The 16,534-nt window shown below is 43.6% G+C and overlaps 1 long non-coding RNA gene across 2 annotated transcripts in view; it reads right to left on the bottom strand.

The window, feature by feature from the left end:
* Nucleotides 1–5,918: 5,918 nt before the first annotated feature.
* LOC125301102 overlaps nt 5,919–16,534 on the bottom strand; it is a 40,646-nt gene continuing 30,030 nt past the window's right edge. For both annotated transcript variants that reach the window (XR_007194674.1, XR_007194673.1), the window contains exon 4: nt 5,919–6,444. This is a non-coding gene — a long non-coding RNA (uncharacterized LOC125301102). The remainder of the gene's footprint in view (nt 6,445–16,534) is intronic.

Raw genomic sequence — 16,534 nt, 5'->3', positions numbered from 1 at the left:
ACGTCTTGCCCCGAACTTGACCTTGACAAAGTGGTCCCAGTGGTCTTTTCAAAACCACATTTGCACTCCACCTCCCAATAGGCCTACTCCTAAAGCTATTAATGTAGGCCTACTTTTATTTTATTTTTCATCCTTATAGAAGCCTGCAATTTTCTGTTATAGTATGGTAGTAGCCTACCGTGTTTTTAATATGCACAATAAATACCTAAATGATGATGTGAGCAGTAAATTTGTTGTGTAATAAAAATGCCAATTTCAATGTCTAGACAACACAGTTTTCTATCTGCACTAATTATTGTTTTACGTGCTTCTTCATTTACTTTTGTTTTTGTGGCTGTGTGTGTGCTTGTGTGTGTGTGCAATCGTCAATTTATTTATTTATTTGAAACTCATATTTTGACCACTGCAGTATTTCTGGTGAGATTTTATTAAGGTTGGCACAATAATTCTGCTCCATATCCCTCCTCAGTGGGAGTGGGTGGGAATGCCAGAAAGCAGAGAACACCTCCTGAACCCCTGTCTACCCTTGACTTTGACAGTGGTCTCTCCGCTTCCTTGCCAGCCCCATGGCCGGGAGCCACCTTAAGACCCAGTACAATCGACACAAAAGTGGCAGGAGGTGATGCAGCCTTCGCTTTTGGAGGGGAGGAGGAACGGTCAGAGGCTTGAGGCCACTGAGCGCCTCTCCGAGGTACGGTTGCCATAGGTACCTGGAAATGTGCCAGCGAAATAATAGCTCATTTGCATGTATTCAAATGAAGCATGAATAATTTACTACCCGGTCCTGGAAACCAATAAACAACGGCTATTCACACATACATTTACATCATTCTCCCAGCTCTCCCATCCGCTGTCCTTGTGGGAAAGGTGAGGGGGGTTACAGTCGATGGACAGGAGAATAAAAGCTCCCACAAAATGGATCCTGATTTGAATTGCCCCACAAGAAGAAGGCATTTCTATGTTGTTCCAAAGTTATATAGTTCTGCGCTTTGTCATTGGCTTATTCAGGAAATACATTAGGGATGATAACAAAATGGGTATTTATAGTTCTCTTTTAGTAAATGTAATCACTGTTACAAAGTTACAACCTTTGCTAGAGATGGCTTAGCAGTGAGAGTAAACTGGTATCACCTCTATGACATTTCTAAGTTATTTAGGGTAGGCTCTAGCTTCACAAGCACCTACTAGTCCATCATAAATTTTTGCCACATTAAAATGCCCCGAAAGACATTATGGGGAACATAAATAGCCTTGTAAAGCTGGCAAAACTGGCAAGTAAAAATGTTGGGAAAACTCAAACCATCAGAAAAAAAAAAGAATAATGCACACAAGACAACAATGTGTTTTTTTTCTTGAGAAAAAGGCTTTCATTTATTAAAGTGACATTTTCAATCACTTGGACACCATGCCATCCCCAGCTCTCTCTCTCTCTCTCTTCCTCTCCCCCTCTTTCATTCCTGGCACTGCTCTGCCTTTCTTGTTCATTTTATAAGATACAGCATATTGCCACTTATCGACTGGCAGTGCTGTAAAAGGACTGGGGTCACTGCATTACTGAACTGGCTCCATTAGAGAGGCTGTTCCGGCTGAGCTGCCCTCCTCAGTCTAACACAACCGAATTGGAAACTGTTTGCTTCCAATCGTGTGCGGTTTCCTTCGGGCTGATCCAATCAAACAAAGCTTCTGTTCGTCTGCTCCAATCCAACACAGCATCCTTTCATATGATCCAATGAAACACATCCTGTATCTCCCCACTGTAATAAAGCACAGTCTCTTTTGAGCCGACCAAATCAAACATAGCCTCCGTTTTACAAACACTGCCTCCACTAAGCTGTTCCAATTAAACCACGCCAATTGAACAATCTGAATTATACCCTTTGTCCCAGTGATCCAGTAAAACGCAGTCATTCCCTCTGGTTTAAATGTAGTTCATCCTCTTACGCCAATCAAACCTTCCTCCTACCTCAGGCCTATTCAAATGCTTCCTGGATCCCCTTGCATCAATCAAGCAGAGCCTTTAGGTATAGATGCTCCATGTTCTTTTATGAAATGGCCTTCTTTAATTGTAAATTAACCACAGGTAATGCCATCTGGCCTGGTCCCGTGGAAGTACATTGCAAGCGGAACAATACAGACATTTTCAGTCAGTGAATTACAGTTTAAAACTAAATACCTCACTAAAATATGTGATGTATTGTGCATGCTGTGGGTGGCAATCCACTGGAAAAGGGTTGCTGGTGAATAGATGCGGAATATGGTACTAAAAGGCTGACATTAAGGTACACATATATTAGACACTGAAATTGCTTTACTTTTTGTATTACATATTGTATTTATGACACAAGAAATGATATATGAGAAACAAAGAAAAATCCTTTAATAATACTTTTTTGTGTTGATCAAAGTATCCTAAATGTTATATTTAATTATCTTTAAAAAGTCCTTATTCAGCGATTAGAAATACAAACACACACACATATTTACCCAATATCCACAATGCATAAACAAAAGATACATTGTAAAAGAACTTGAAAAGGCTAATCAAAGTTTTTGTGAGCTGTGCTGCTTTCTGTCTTTTCTTCTTGTATGGCTACACAGTAAAAGATAATGATATAGTTTTTCACACATAGTTTCACTTCTCTATTTCCATACCACAGACACACCAGCCTAGCTCCACGAGGCGTGTGAGAGGCCCATCACCACTGAGAAAACAGGTCATTTATAAGCATGCATGTATTTGAGGGAGCGAGCTGATGATATACGTGCATTTTAGCGGGGGCCTGCTGTGCCTGGCCAACTTTGCATGAGAAAGGCAGGGGTCCTGTGAACCCTCTGCTCCCTGTGCACGAATTCAATAGCCACAACATGGTTAGCATGACAAACTGTGTGCCAAGTTCTCGGACTCATTTCTTAAACTACCCCCCACCCCCCTCCTGCCTACGAGCCCTCTGCTGTGCCCCTAACACTCCCCCTCATGTGAGTTTATGCTTTTTTGTGTTGGCCAACAAGGCAACAGGCCTTTTTCTTTTGGGCTCCCACTCACAAATTAGATGGTTCAAATGGATACAAACTGCACTGAAGCCCACTCAATAAATCATATAGGTATAACATTTTTACAAATAGGGTTATGTTTTCAATAACCGGCATTTTTGTACTTTTGAGGAAATCAGCATTTATTGAGCCGCATTCATATTTTAGTCAATATCTTCCGCATTTCTGTTTCACTATGACCTGGGCACACAGATATTGATCATATCTTCAGTTGTACATGCAGTATGTGAAAGCAAATACACTAGTGCTTTGATATTACAGAATGTCAGCTTTGAACAGCTGGAACAGTGAGTTCAATGCCACACAATGTACATAAAAAATATTCTCCAGCAGTAATGGAGCAATATCAAAAGGAATCATGAAAAATATCCTGTTGTTGAGTGAATTCTATCATTTTGGTATAAATGAAATCTTTCCAGTTTGTGACTCAGGTTAATTTATATTGTAAAATAACTGGACAAAGAAAATAATAATACTGGGTGATGTTTAATATGTATTGCCAATTCACTGATAAAATGTTCATATGGTTGGTTTTAACCACTGCTGCTGTGCCCTGGAGCTAAATTAATGACTGCTTTATTTCTACTATCCTTAAAAATATTCTTAATCGCTCCTCCTTGAAATATGGCAATGCTGTCATAAACACAAATGCCTGTGCACACACACACACACACACACACACACACACACACACACACACACACACAAACATTATAGGGCTCTAGACCTTCTTGCAGTCATTATGTACAGATATAATAATAATGAGACATTAATCAAATTAGTTCTAAATAACCCAAAGGCCTTATCCTGATGTAGAACACAATAATAACAAAATTCAAGGGAAAAAAGGACTGCATTTATTTAGATGAAGCCCTACTTTTACACTTCTCAAACAACTTTTTTGAATCATATATAAATTTCTGTAAAAATAAATATATAGCCTAGTTTTGTGTAGGCTATCAGTAAAAATGAACCTAAAACCTTAATGTGTATATAAATATGTAATAAAATAAATTACTTTTTTTGGACCAAACAAAAATGAAACCCCCTGTACATAAACCAGATTTCAATTGTGGCATCCCCTGTTTTTGTATCATTATTAATAGTTTGCATCAATAAAGAAAAAACTAAAAGCAAATAATGTGATGACAGGAAAGGATTCCTTGCTTGTAATAATCAAGTTGTTGAGTTTGATCCTGTTAATATGCAAACATATCAGTGAATATTAATTTATTAATTAAATGAGTGTGCCTGTAATCTTGTGCTTTGGATTTAGTGATGCTATTGAAATAACACTATACTCAGTAACTTCTTTGATAAAAAAAAATAGCATAAATGTTTTGTTAAATCAGTTGAGATTAGTTATGTTTAATTAAAAGGCAAGACTGTAACAACAACCTTGTCATAATAAAATAGATGCTGATTTCAATTTTGACCTAAATTAGCTCATGCAACCTGCCAGTTAATCTAGCATGTCCTCTTGCTTGAGCTTTGCTCTAATGAAATACGTGCAAATATTTTTTTTTACAATGAGTGAATGCTTAGTGGATCCAGGACCTAGCAACAGTTCCTTACACTGGTACATACATGAGACCAGTATGTGAGAAACTGACATATAGAGACAACTTATTTTTTTTTAATTTAACCTTTATTTTGCCAGGAAGGTCCCATTGAGACACAACGTCTCCTCTGCCAGGGAGTTCTGGTCAAGATGGCAGCAATGATTTAAATTAGAAAGACAGTTAATGGACAACATGGAACATGGATACAGTCCAAAGACACCAATAACACACACAGAAGACACAGAGACAGACAACAAAGGCTAAGGAAAGCTAAAAGAATAAATTAGAATAAAATAATTTATTGTAAAACCTCTGCATCTCTATACAATATTTTCTTGCCTTCACAGCCAGCTATTTCTCACAAGCTGATGTGGCCGTTCTCTTGATATAATCACCATCATTACACTGTTGGCATTATACATCATGGCGCTGTTGGCTAGTTTGCTCTGAATGCTAAAATGACACATCCTTGCCTCACAGGACGAAGACAATAAGAACCCTGGCTGAACTACTAATGGCAGTCTTATGAAGACCCAGAAGGAAGGCCAAGGATGGGCCGGGGGGCTCCTCTTCTAATCTTCTCAGCCCTGCTTAGAGAAAGGGGCTTGTAACTCCCAGGTTTATCCCTAGTGAGAGTGGGGGAATCTGCCATGGCCACTAAGCATGTATATCAGGCCATCACATGGCTCACTGGAGGCTCCATGGGTGGCCCATGGTCAATACCATCCTCTCCACTGGCTGAGCAGAATGGGCTAATCTCCCCTCTCCATTCAGGCCAGGGCCTGTCCTCCTGTAGTCTGAGGCACAGCCCCACCGGTCGGGGCCTGGCTTCAGGTCAGACTTCGTTAGGGTGGGTGGATAGGTGGCTGTGTGTGTGTGAGTGTGTGTGTTTGGGAAGGGGGGGGGGTGTTAGCGCAGAGGCGAGAGCCCAGGAGCCTATTTCACCCGAGGCATTGGAGCGCACTGGGGGCCACTGGAGCATGGCATGAACCAACTGTTGGGGGGGGGACAATAGGAGGTGCGATCCCCACCAAACAAACCCAATGTGTGTGTGTCTATGTGTGTGGCTGTTTTATTCCGCTCCAGCCACCCTCAGTGCCCAGCTCTGGCCCTCACAGAGGGAGTTCAGTGCCAGCAGATATTTCGGACACTCTAACTGTCCCTCTCTGAGGCAGACCTGCAGAACTGATGGTGTGGCCCCCACAATTCCAAAGAAAGATTGCCCTTCTTTATTTCCCCCCGATAATAACACTAATAACACATACTTTAAGGACAAACAAAAATAAATCAAATCACACAAAAAAATCATTATTTTAATTTTTTTTATTGAGGAAGCACCAAAAGAAAGAAACAATATGCTTTCTGTATGAGTATTTTAGCATATTCATTTACAGAGATGTCTTGAATGTCTAGCTTGGCATGAATCAACAAAGCACTACTGAAATAGAAATTACTCATTTTCTCAAGAACTACAATTTCCTGGTAACACACAACATTTTAAGGAACATTTTTGCCTTTGATGTTAAAATGATGGTCTCCTATAATGTGATGGCAACACTACAGCCACACTTGAAGGAGGATAATACCAATAATAATAACAATACACAATTCAAACTTACCAACAAATACCTTACTTACCTTTGAGAATCAAAACATCTATATGATAACCCTGTGTGAAGACAATCAAGTGTGTGATCATCCCGTGGTCTCCAATTTTTGTCCGCACTTTAAGCAGAGGACATGAACTCCTGAAACACAGGCTGGGTGCATCAGCTGTTGGGTATGGGGCACATTTAATATCTGCATGGCTTCTCCCATGTGTTCCCAGCATCTGAAAAGATGAAAGACATAAAAGCATATTTAATAGATTGCCAATGGCCAATAACAAGGCTAAACAACATGTCTGAGAACAATACAAAAAAAAAGGGTTGTGCTGCAGCTGCTATGTATAAATGAGCCGGTAGGCTAGGCTAGCACTGTGCCCTGTCACTGTACATATTAACATAACGCCGCACTGGGGATGGGGGTTGGGGCTGGATATATAGCTGACTGTAGCAGCATCAGAATGAATCGGCTAGTCCTCCTTTAATGGGGAGTGCCCATGTGCAGTGTCAGCGCCGATGACGAGGCACATGTGTCCGTGTGTGTGTGTGTGTCTATGGTTGCCTCTTAGCCAAGCCCCAGCCACGCCACTCTGTTTACCAGCACACACCCCGGCATGAGGGGGTGGTGCTTGGACTTTATCAGGCATCCAGATGACCCCGCGGCTCATAGACAGACTCAGGTCACGCAGAGGCTGTCTGGGCACCCTGCTTGACCTGCTCCTGCGAGGGCCCCGCATGGACACCCAGAGGGGGGAGGTGCAGGGCCTGGTGTCTGGGGCCAGACAAATATCACCTCTGGGATTTGGACGGAGACACAAACAACTGACCCCACTAATTCTCCGCCACACTGCACCATCCGCTGTCTGCGCCAGTCAGTATTAAGGAGTCTGGCTGGGTTACGATGCAAGAATCAGATAGAAAAAAAAATGGCTGCCCTCTGTTGTGTTTTATAGGATGCTTGCTTGCATTGATGATGCAGAGCCACTCCATGCTTAAGCTGTTAGTGTACATCATTACATATATGATCCGATAAAAGGTAACAGTCATAGAAATAAGCTTCTGGATGTTCTTCTGTATACATTAATCTACTTGAACTGAGTAAAATTCCATTTATTTACAGAATCACAGATTTCATTTGTGTATGTCAGCGCCACATGCAAGCATCTCTGAAAGTGTGTGTGTGTGTGTGTGTGTGTGTGTGTGTCTGTATTGGTGTGTTCTCATCGCATTAGGTGATGATTAGAGCCAGACCACAAACACCAGTCAACAGTGAGCACTAAACATGCCTCTGGACCTCTGGCAAAAGGCACCTCTATTGAGGAGAAAGGGAGGGGAAGAAAGAGAGAGAGAGAGAGAGAGAAGTGAAATGATTTATCAGCATATTAAAGCAGGGGAGAGAGAGAGTGGATGCAGGGGAAACTGTGTGAGGCTCTGGAGGGCTGGGAGCAGCCTGGGAGACAGCAGCGGAGCACCACAACCTGCTGACTAGAGGCCCAGGGAGCGGCCTAATTTATTCCCCCATTTGGCTGGGGGTGGCTGGGGGTGTGTGCGTGTGGACAAGGGGGGGTGGCTGGATTGTGTCTGGGACCCTCAATGGCTTTGGGAGGCGGCTGAGGGTGCGTATGTGTACGCAGAGGCAGAGAGGAGGGGAAGGGGTGGCGGGCTGGGGGTGTGGGGTGTGTGTGGTTGGGGATTGTATTTTAGGAGAGAGAGGGGGTTGCTAGGTTCCTTGTTCAATTCAGACTGTCTGTCTGATGTCCCATTAAGATTTGGGCTGAGGGGCTGAGGGGAGGTGGGGGGGATGGAGCTGTTTAACCCCCCGCTAGACTGCTGCTGCTCTTGGGTCCTATTATTTAGGGAGAGCTGTCTGCTGCATACTAATTTTGCATCACCCAGACTTGAATTGGGGGGCTTGCATGAGAAGCAGGGTGCTCCGAATGAAAGGGGTCACTGTAGGGAGGCTGCATAGAGGCGGAGTGGCATATGCGTTATATGTGCACACACCCTGGCAAATGTCCAGTGGCTGGACTTAAGTCCAGCTTTAGGGAGCAGATGATGGGTTGTAGTGAAACAGCTTGCTAACTGTACACTCCCACTAGCATATGATTCTGATAAACAATATCACCTTATATCTTATATCTTTTATATTATATACGGTAGTATGTTACGAGAAAATAGATCATTCCTATAATTAGAAGAACATGCACAAATTTGAATACAAAAATGTGAAATGGGTGATTTAACAAGCACTTAAAAAGTCAGCTAAATAAATCAGATGATCACTAAAAGAGATTGTAACACCACGAGTCGAGTATCACGATACACAAGTGTCCTTGTGCCACTTACAGGGATTTTTTACAGGGCACTTTTGGCTGAGCAGAGCCAAACTGTTCGTGAAAAATACTTAAAACATGGGACCTCTGATGAAACTATCATGGTAACTAAGTGCTACGGTTTCAGCAGTGGAGGGCAGGTTAACAGCTCTACTCTTATGCATGTCAGGGTAATGGGGTTTTTTGGGGCTTTTTCCTCCGTAATGACCACAGGGGTCCTTTTTTAAAAAACGGGACACTTTTGGGCTGTCAGCGCTACCGGCTCCGGTTCCCCGCCCCCATTTTCGTGTGTCCGGCCAACAAAGATGTATGCGGCAGCAGTAGCGGCGCCTCATTAAAAATACATGTCATTGGATCACACCTCGCATGAATCAAACGATTTCCCCGCGCCATAAGTGACCATGACCGAGCCCTGAATGGGGCCTGGCCGCGGCTATGCCAATAGAGGGCCAGGCGGGAGCCTCGTGGGAACCGCCTCCTCACCCCAGGAGGGCTTATTTAGCCATTGTTGGTCTGTTTAACACTGCCTTTAAAAACACCTCTTTATAGACTGAGAAATGCAAACTGTGGCCCACATTTTCACAGCACACAAGGAGGGGAGAGAAAGAAGGAAGAATGCAGGGCCCAAGGAGAGAGAGAGAGAGAGAGAGAGAGAGAGAGAGAGAGAGAGAGAGAGAGAGAGAAGAGAACAGGGTGAACTAAAATAAGGCCGAAATAATGAGTAGGAGCCGGTATTTTAAAAATTAGATTAAAAAGACAAATTCTACTAATTGACAAGCTTCTTCAACACTGTTATTATTATTTCATGATTAACAAAGGTGAAAGAGCAGATCACTGACAATGTGCATTTTAGCAAGATTTTCCCAGATAGAAGCTCAGACAAATCGATTGGATTCTGTCACAAGATGGCAATTAAATTCATTTACCACCAACCAGTTCACTACTGCTATTTTTCCCTTTCTGAGAGAGAGTGCCTTCTTCCCCAGACAAGTTGGCTGACAATGATGTGAATAACAATGAACTAGGCTGAAAGTGAAGTTCACAGCGGCAGAGACTATGGAAGAGGTCAGGCGCCAGAACCCATGCAAAGAAAAGTGTGTTTGTGTGGAGAAATCGAGTCCCCGAAAATAGCTTGATTTTCCCCTTGGGGATCAATAAAGTATCTATCTATCTATCTATCTATCTATCTATCTATAGTGTCTGTGTGTGTGTGTGTGTGTGTGTGTGTGTGTGTGTGTGTATCCCTACAGTTTTAAATACCTCAGCAGCAATGATAAGGTTTGCTGTGGAGGAGTCATAAAGAAGGGGAGCAGCTCTACTCCCTCCCCTCCTCTCTGTGAGCTCATACAGCAAGGACCCCAACACGCACCCCTTTGCTGTTTATGGCGTGCCTGATGGAAAATCATGATGTACAGCACAGGCTGTGCGACGGCCGTGCACACACTCAAGACACACACAAACACACACACACACACACACACACACACACACACACACACACACACACACACTACACTACACTGACCTACTACAAAGCGAATCCTTCACTACTATCAAAGCAATGCTAGTGAGAAAGAAATGTTGTCTCATTCACATCTTCGGAAACAGGCACATACATTGCAGTGCACAGGCTCCACGAGCCTCAGAATTGTCGCTCTCTCCCCTCGTTTTTTAAACAGCTCAGGAGAATGTGTCGTGTTGATGGTCTTTCAGGCAGGCATGAATCTGAATACATTTACATACAGATTATGCAACGTTGGCGAATGGTTAATGTCACTGGGAATCCACCATGCAAGTCACTGTTCATATTGTGCGGAAGAAATGAAACAAGAAAAGCTTGACTCCTGACCTGATATCCTAGGTCAGAATCAGGATCTTTCATCCCATATGAACAAGATGATAATAGTCATGTTGAAAATATTTATATGTTAAAAAGGCATGTACATGTAAATTCAAATGTGGACAAAAGATTATACAGGGCAACTTGATTCACCACAAAAATGTTAAAAAGGAGCATTTGAGAGGGATACATTGGATACATTGGTATTATTACTGATTGTTTTATTGTTGTTATTTTATCATTGTTTGACTGCTACATTTTGGAATTATTTTCAGTTCTCACACTTAGACTTTCCTCAGTTTTAAATTGTATTTAATTGACATGAGTTGCCAATACACTATCAAGTCACCATTTACTGGTCCTCCACCTCTGATGTTAAAAACATCTAATTTCCCCACACATTGTGGCAAGAAGTCAAAGACGCACTCCAGGCAGTCAGAGCAGGAGAACGAGAGAGGGAGATAAAGACAGAGAGTGAGTGGAGGATGACGAGATGGGAGAGAAAGTGAGCATAGAGAGAGAGAGAAAAGGAGAGAGAGAAAGGGGTCAGCAGGGAGGAGGTCGAACCCCATACGCAAGTGTGTGTCAGCCCCAGCTGAGCAGACATTTTGTTGACACGCTGATAGGGATTTAAGCAGTGGGTGGGGAGGCGGCCGAGGCGGCCGAGAGAATGAGAGAAATGGGCAACTTGGTGGGGAAGGAGAGGGGGCTAACAAAAGTGCCGTTACTAAGCTTGATTTCAACGCGAGCTGAGACGATTAGGCCTGGGAGCAGTGGAGAGAAGGAGGGATGGAGGGTGTGTGTGTGTGTGTGTGTGTGTGTGTGTGTGTGTGTGTGTGTGGGGGGTGGGTGTGTGTGTGTGTGTGTGTGTGTGTGTGTGTGCCAGAACCACAGGCCAGGTCTATTGAGGTGATGGGGAGAGAGAAAAGGGGTGCCTTTCAGCTAGCCTAATGAAGCATAGGCTGAAATGAATAATGGAATCTAGCTGAGGGTGGGTTTGTGTCTTCGATGCCCATTCAGTTGCTTCCTTTCTTCAGGAAACTTGTCATGAGCTGCAGTCCCTCCCCTTAAAGGAGCACTATTGTTTAAAGTGGGGGAACAATGCACGGGCACTTACAGTATCAACACACTGGTGTAACAACATGGTAGATTCTTATATAATAGACGCAGTGCTGTTTGGCAAGGCCAACAGAGCTCACTAGTGCAGCAGTATGCACAAGGGCTAGCGCTATGGAAGAACACTGATTCTCTATGCGTATTCATTTCCGCAATCACAAATCTGCTGCCCACTCTAGGAATATCCCCATGTTTGCCACCATGATTTTTGAAAATTCACAAAAATATCAGAACACGACAGAGGCATAGGGCACCATGGCGACACAGCTAATCACACCCTGTGTCATACAAAAAATCCCCCCTTTTTTCCGTCCCCCAACAGATTTTTTTTGTCAATGTGTCCCAGCCCCCCACCCCCATTATTAAAACAGCCCTGCTCATCTCCTACGCGCACTCCCAGACACCCAGGGGCTCCATGGCAGACAGGACCCCCTCGACCTTGACCTCTTGGGGTCCTTCACCTGCTGCTGAATGGAAGTCTGTGCAGCTGGGGTGTCTAGCCTGCCGCCTGACTGGGTGGAACGTACTCACACCGTTCCCACGCTTGGTTAGCAGCCATTTGGATTCCGGTCGGGATCCACCATGGCGGGAGCTCGCCATGCTCTGTTACCGTGGGGGGAAGAGTATGGTGGATGCGAATCTGTGTATCTGTGTTGCAGCCGTCTCTCCTGTTTAGCATCCACAAGAGTGAAAACAAACACAGCTGCACTCTCCTCCTAGTTCACTGTTCACTGCCACAAGAAGCCATTTTCATTTTCTTGCTATCTTTTTTTTTCTCTCATCTCTTTTCCCTACCCCCTCCACCCCCACTCTACTCTACTCACAAAATCCTCTCGTGGTCTATATAGAGTCACCCTACCATCCACGGGCAAACAAGCCACTCTTTTTTTTTTTCTGCCCAGTGAGGCTGAGCTGCACATGGGGCTGTGGGACTTCATATTTTCATTATGGTCAAATCTCAGCCCCGTTCTTCAGCATGCCAGCCTATTCCAACACCCCCCTCCACACACACACACACACACACACACACACACACACACACACACACACACACACACACCCACCCCCGTGCTACCACACACACACCACCCCCGTGCTACCAAGCCGACAGTTTAATCACACAAACAGCACTCCATTTTCATTTCCCTTTACCACGCCACACATTCCAAGACCTCGGTGCCATAATTCTGTTCTGCGCGGCGCACTGTCTGCTCGGCTGAGTGTTCCGGGCTGGGGTGGGCTTTGGAATTACATAATCAGTGACTTGGATAAATGCTTGAATGTTTTTCCCCTTCCCCACTGTAATCAGCATGGGTCCTATGTGTGGCACTTTTTTAAAAGAACTGCCTGCTCTATTCGCTCTCTTTGAGTTGCGAGGGGCTGTCGTTTGATGGATTCCCTTTCGCCTTCTGTTTGAGGCTTTTACTGTTACCCCCCCCACACACACACACACACACACCGCCTCCAAATAGAAACAAAACCAAATAGAACTTCAAGGAGAAATTTCAGAACATAAAAAGGAAAGAAAGTGGCTCCATCACAAACAACTATCCTTTCATAAGACCATATCACTAAAGTAAACAGCTGTAACAGACATTTTTTGAGCTATTTTCCTGGTTGTTTTAAACTGGGTAGAATGATGTATTGCAGTGATTAAAAATACAAAAAAAGAAACAAAGAAAAAAGTAAAATAGTGAATATTAACAATAATATGATCACGATGCAGCAATGTATTTTTTAAATCTAATTTAAAATGTTGCACATGCATTAGGTGTTGCATGCAGGTGAAATACGCAGGACTTCAAAACAGAATATTTAATTATGGCATTTCAGTGGCACTCACCCAATGTGCTGTCTTAATGTCAAAGTGGTAGGAAAAAAAGAGAACACTAAACAGGTCTGGGTGAATTGAGTTGCGGCTATAAATGCTTTCAGCAACTATTACTTCTGTGGGTGGACCACATTCAATCAATATCCAAGCAAATAAAAGCAGCTGAAACTCATGGCAAAGAGCTTCATGCGGAGTGACTGCACTGGAACACAGACCTTCCACAACACCTTGGCTCTGTAAAGATCTGAAGATTTTTTTACTGGATCTGGAATGAGAATTTGAACTATGAATATTGTCATCTGAAAAAAATTCTTGTTAATTATAAATGTTTAAAGGGTTCGCTGACATAAAAATATAATCCATACATTGCCCAACAGGGCAGAATGATAAATCATATAAAGAACAAAACATTAATGCTGATTATCTGATTAACGGCTTCAGTGATGACTGATATATTTGCTTTCTTTTTTTTCAGTTGGTGTATTCAGACACTGATCTTACAACGGTTGGTTAGCATTTCTCTTTTAGCAGAGATATACTCCTTGATTAAAGTATGTATAAAATCAATAGCACTTGTCTTATGAAACAGCTTGATATAATCGAGTTATTCTTTCCATTTGATCAGAGCGGAGTTATAACCATATTGAATGCAACTTTGAATTAATATTTTTTATGCGCTAAACTGTCATCCATTTGGCCATGCCACGGCCAAAAATCTGATTGGATTAAAAGGGAACCATAAACACACAGGCACACTGGCACTGAGAGCATGCACAGCTATTCTGCACTCAGGAGCTTGCATGAGAACAAAGCATGTGTGTGTGTGTGTGTGTGTGTGTGTGTAGTATATGTATGTATCTGTGTGTGTCTATGTGTGTGTATGTATGCATACGTGTACAGTATGGGTACATCTGTATGTGTGAGGGTCTGTGTGTGTGTGTGTATGTGTATATATATATATATATGTGTGTAGTATGGGTACAGCGGTGTGCGTGTGTGTGTGTGTGTGTGTGTGTGTGTGTGTGTGTGTGTGTGTGTGTCTGTGTGAACCTGTGGCCTCCCGGTCTGCAGGGGGAGATGAGCAAAGAAGCGCCCTGCCTGTATCGTGGCAGAGGAGTGGACTCCTTATTTCCTGCACCTAACGGGTGAAGCCTCTCCCCCTCCCCGCGTCTCCCCTCCTCCCCCTGCTCCCCTCCCTGCCTCTCTGCCTCCCCTCAGCTCCCGTTAGCACAGGACTGAATGCGTTTGGCTCTGCTGTTCACTTTGTGCAGAATTATGCATAATTGCGGAACACTACGCACAGCCATGGTCCATGTAATTACTATCTTAAGAGCTTTTGGGGGAGATGGTAACGAGGTGCTGTTGTACGTTTCTGGTTGCGAGTGTAAGTGACCGGTCTGAACCCTAAATTGTGTTTGATTTGTGGGGGGCTGGCGTGGGGCTTCCCATGTCTGCAGCTGAGGGTGTATGGGGTGTGTGTGTGTGTGTGTGTGTGTGTGTATGTGTGTGTGTCTATGCACCCACATGCTCACTTGGTTACAATGTTGTCTGGCGCTCACACAGAAAACATATGGGCTCCCCAGCTGTTCTGAATATGCAAATGTAAACCAGACACACACACACACACACAGACACACACACACACGCACGGTCTGACCCAGACACACAATTGTTCCTGAAATTTCGTCTTTACAGACGGGATGGTCCAGACAGACAGACGTGCAGACCCCCTGCCCCCACTGCTAAGCTGCCCAACACACATACACACACACACACACACACACACACACACACACACACACACAAAGCTACTGCAAACAGCACCATGCCCCTCCTCAATCCCATGCCTCACAGCAATAGAAAATCACTCAATGATCATAATATTTTATCCGCACAAGACCCTTCACTACCACATAGGTGTTAGGTGCCTTAAACAAAGCCATTATTCCTTGCTAATCAAATAATCAGTCTGTCTTAGCTGTATTTTAACAGCAATGCATGGAAGACCACGGTATATTACTAATGACTACAAAATTCATTGATGTGGTCATGATATATGACCTAAAGCTGTTGTTCAACAGGGGTTTATTTATTTCAGTTACCACTGATGCCAATGGGATGATAGTTCTACAGTTCTTGTTCATTTATGCAGACTGATTTCCAATGGTTGAATAACAAAATTGGTATTATTTTTAATAAGAAGAGTGCAAAACAAAACAGTGGTCTATGGCAGAACTCATGTATTTCGGTGGTCAACAATCCAAGTGATTTTTCTGCCTGTGGTCAGTCTAAGAGTAAATATCAATATCAGTTAACAACCTTATTGATTTAAATCTGCAAAATCACCGCAGATACAATGACAGACAGCCTAAATGAGGCTCAGCAACAATTCCGATTAGACTAGATGGTCAACAGACTTGTGACCTTGCAGTGCATGGCTTATAGTGCCAACTGGCATTCAGCAGAGACAAACCATTTGCAATACCCATATAAAGGAAAAGTATACACAATTAAATTACACACTCACTATTTGAACTCAGTCTTTGCATGAAGTATTGGATACTTAATGATCAATTTCAACCTCAGTGAAAACCGACAGAGAGATGTTTCCGATCGCAGCATCCTTAAAGCTCTTACAATGCCATCTCAGAGTACACTTTTTCGACACACTCTCCAAAATGTCTTATTTAATGCTGAAAAAAAAAACTCCTTTTTTTTCCAGCGAGCTCGTCACTACATCTCTGACACAACGCGATCTACGGTGCGCCTGACACGACCATAAGAAAATGAGTGTGAAGTTCTGCATTGTGTGGACGAGCACAATGTTGCCCGCTGAGCTCTGTGTGAAGGCCGCTCGCCGTTGGGTCCCAGACCCCAAGCCCGCGCCGGGGTCCTACAGTGGGGTGCACTATGCATGATAATGAGCTCATTATGGGACCGCCTGTCTGAGTTTGGAGCTGAGACCTGCCCTCAGTCTTACAGTCAAAGGATTTGTGTTTAAAGCCCCCTAAAAAAACCGAAAAACCCGGCGGCCGGTCACAGATGTTATATATGGCTGAGGCTGGTGACAGCGCGCGCTTTTGACAGTACGCCGCCATATTTCTTTTCACACTCCCAAGAAGGAGCAACAAAGTGGCACCAGCGCACGCGGCGAACAAAGGCGGATCGGAACGATGCGGGAAAACAAAGGGGCGACA

The sequence above is a fragment of the Alosa alosa genome, chromosome 9, assembly GCF_017589495.1.
Source record: "Alosa alosa isolate M-15738 ecotype Scorff River chromosome 9, AALO_Geno_1.1, whole genome shotgun sequence".
Taxonomy (NCBI): Eukaryota; Metazoa; Chordata; class Actinopteri; order Clupeiformes; family Clupeidae; genus Alosa; species Alosa alosa.
Note: the sequence above shows the minus strand (reverse complement) of the source record. Positions and strands in the feature narration are given on the sequence as shown.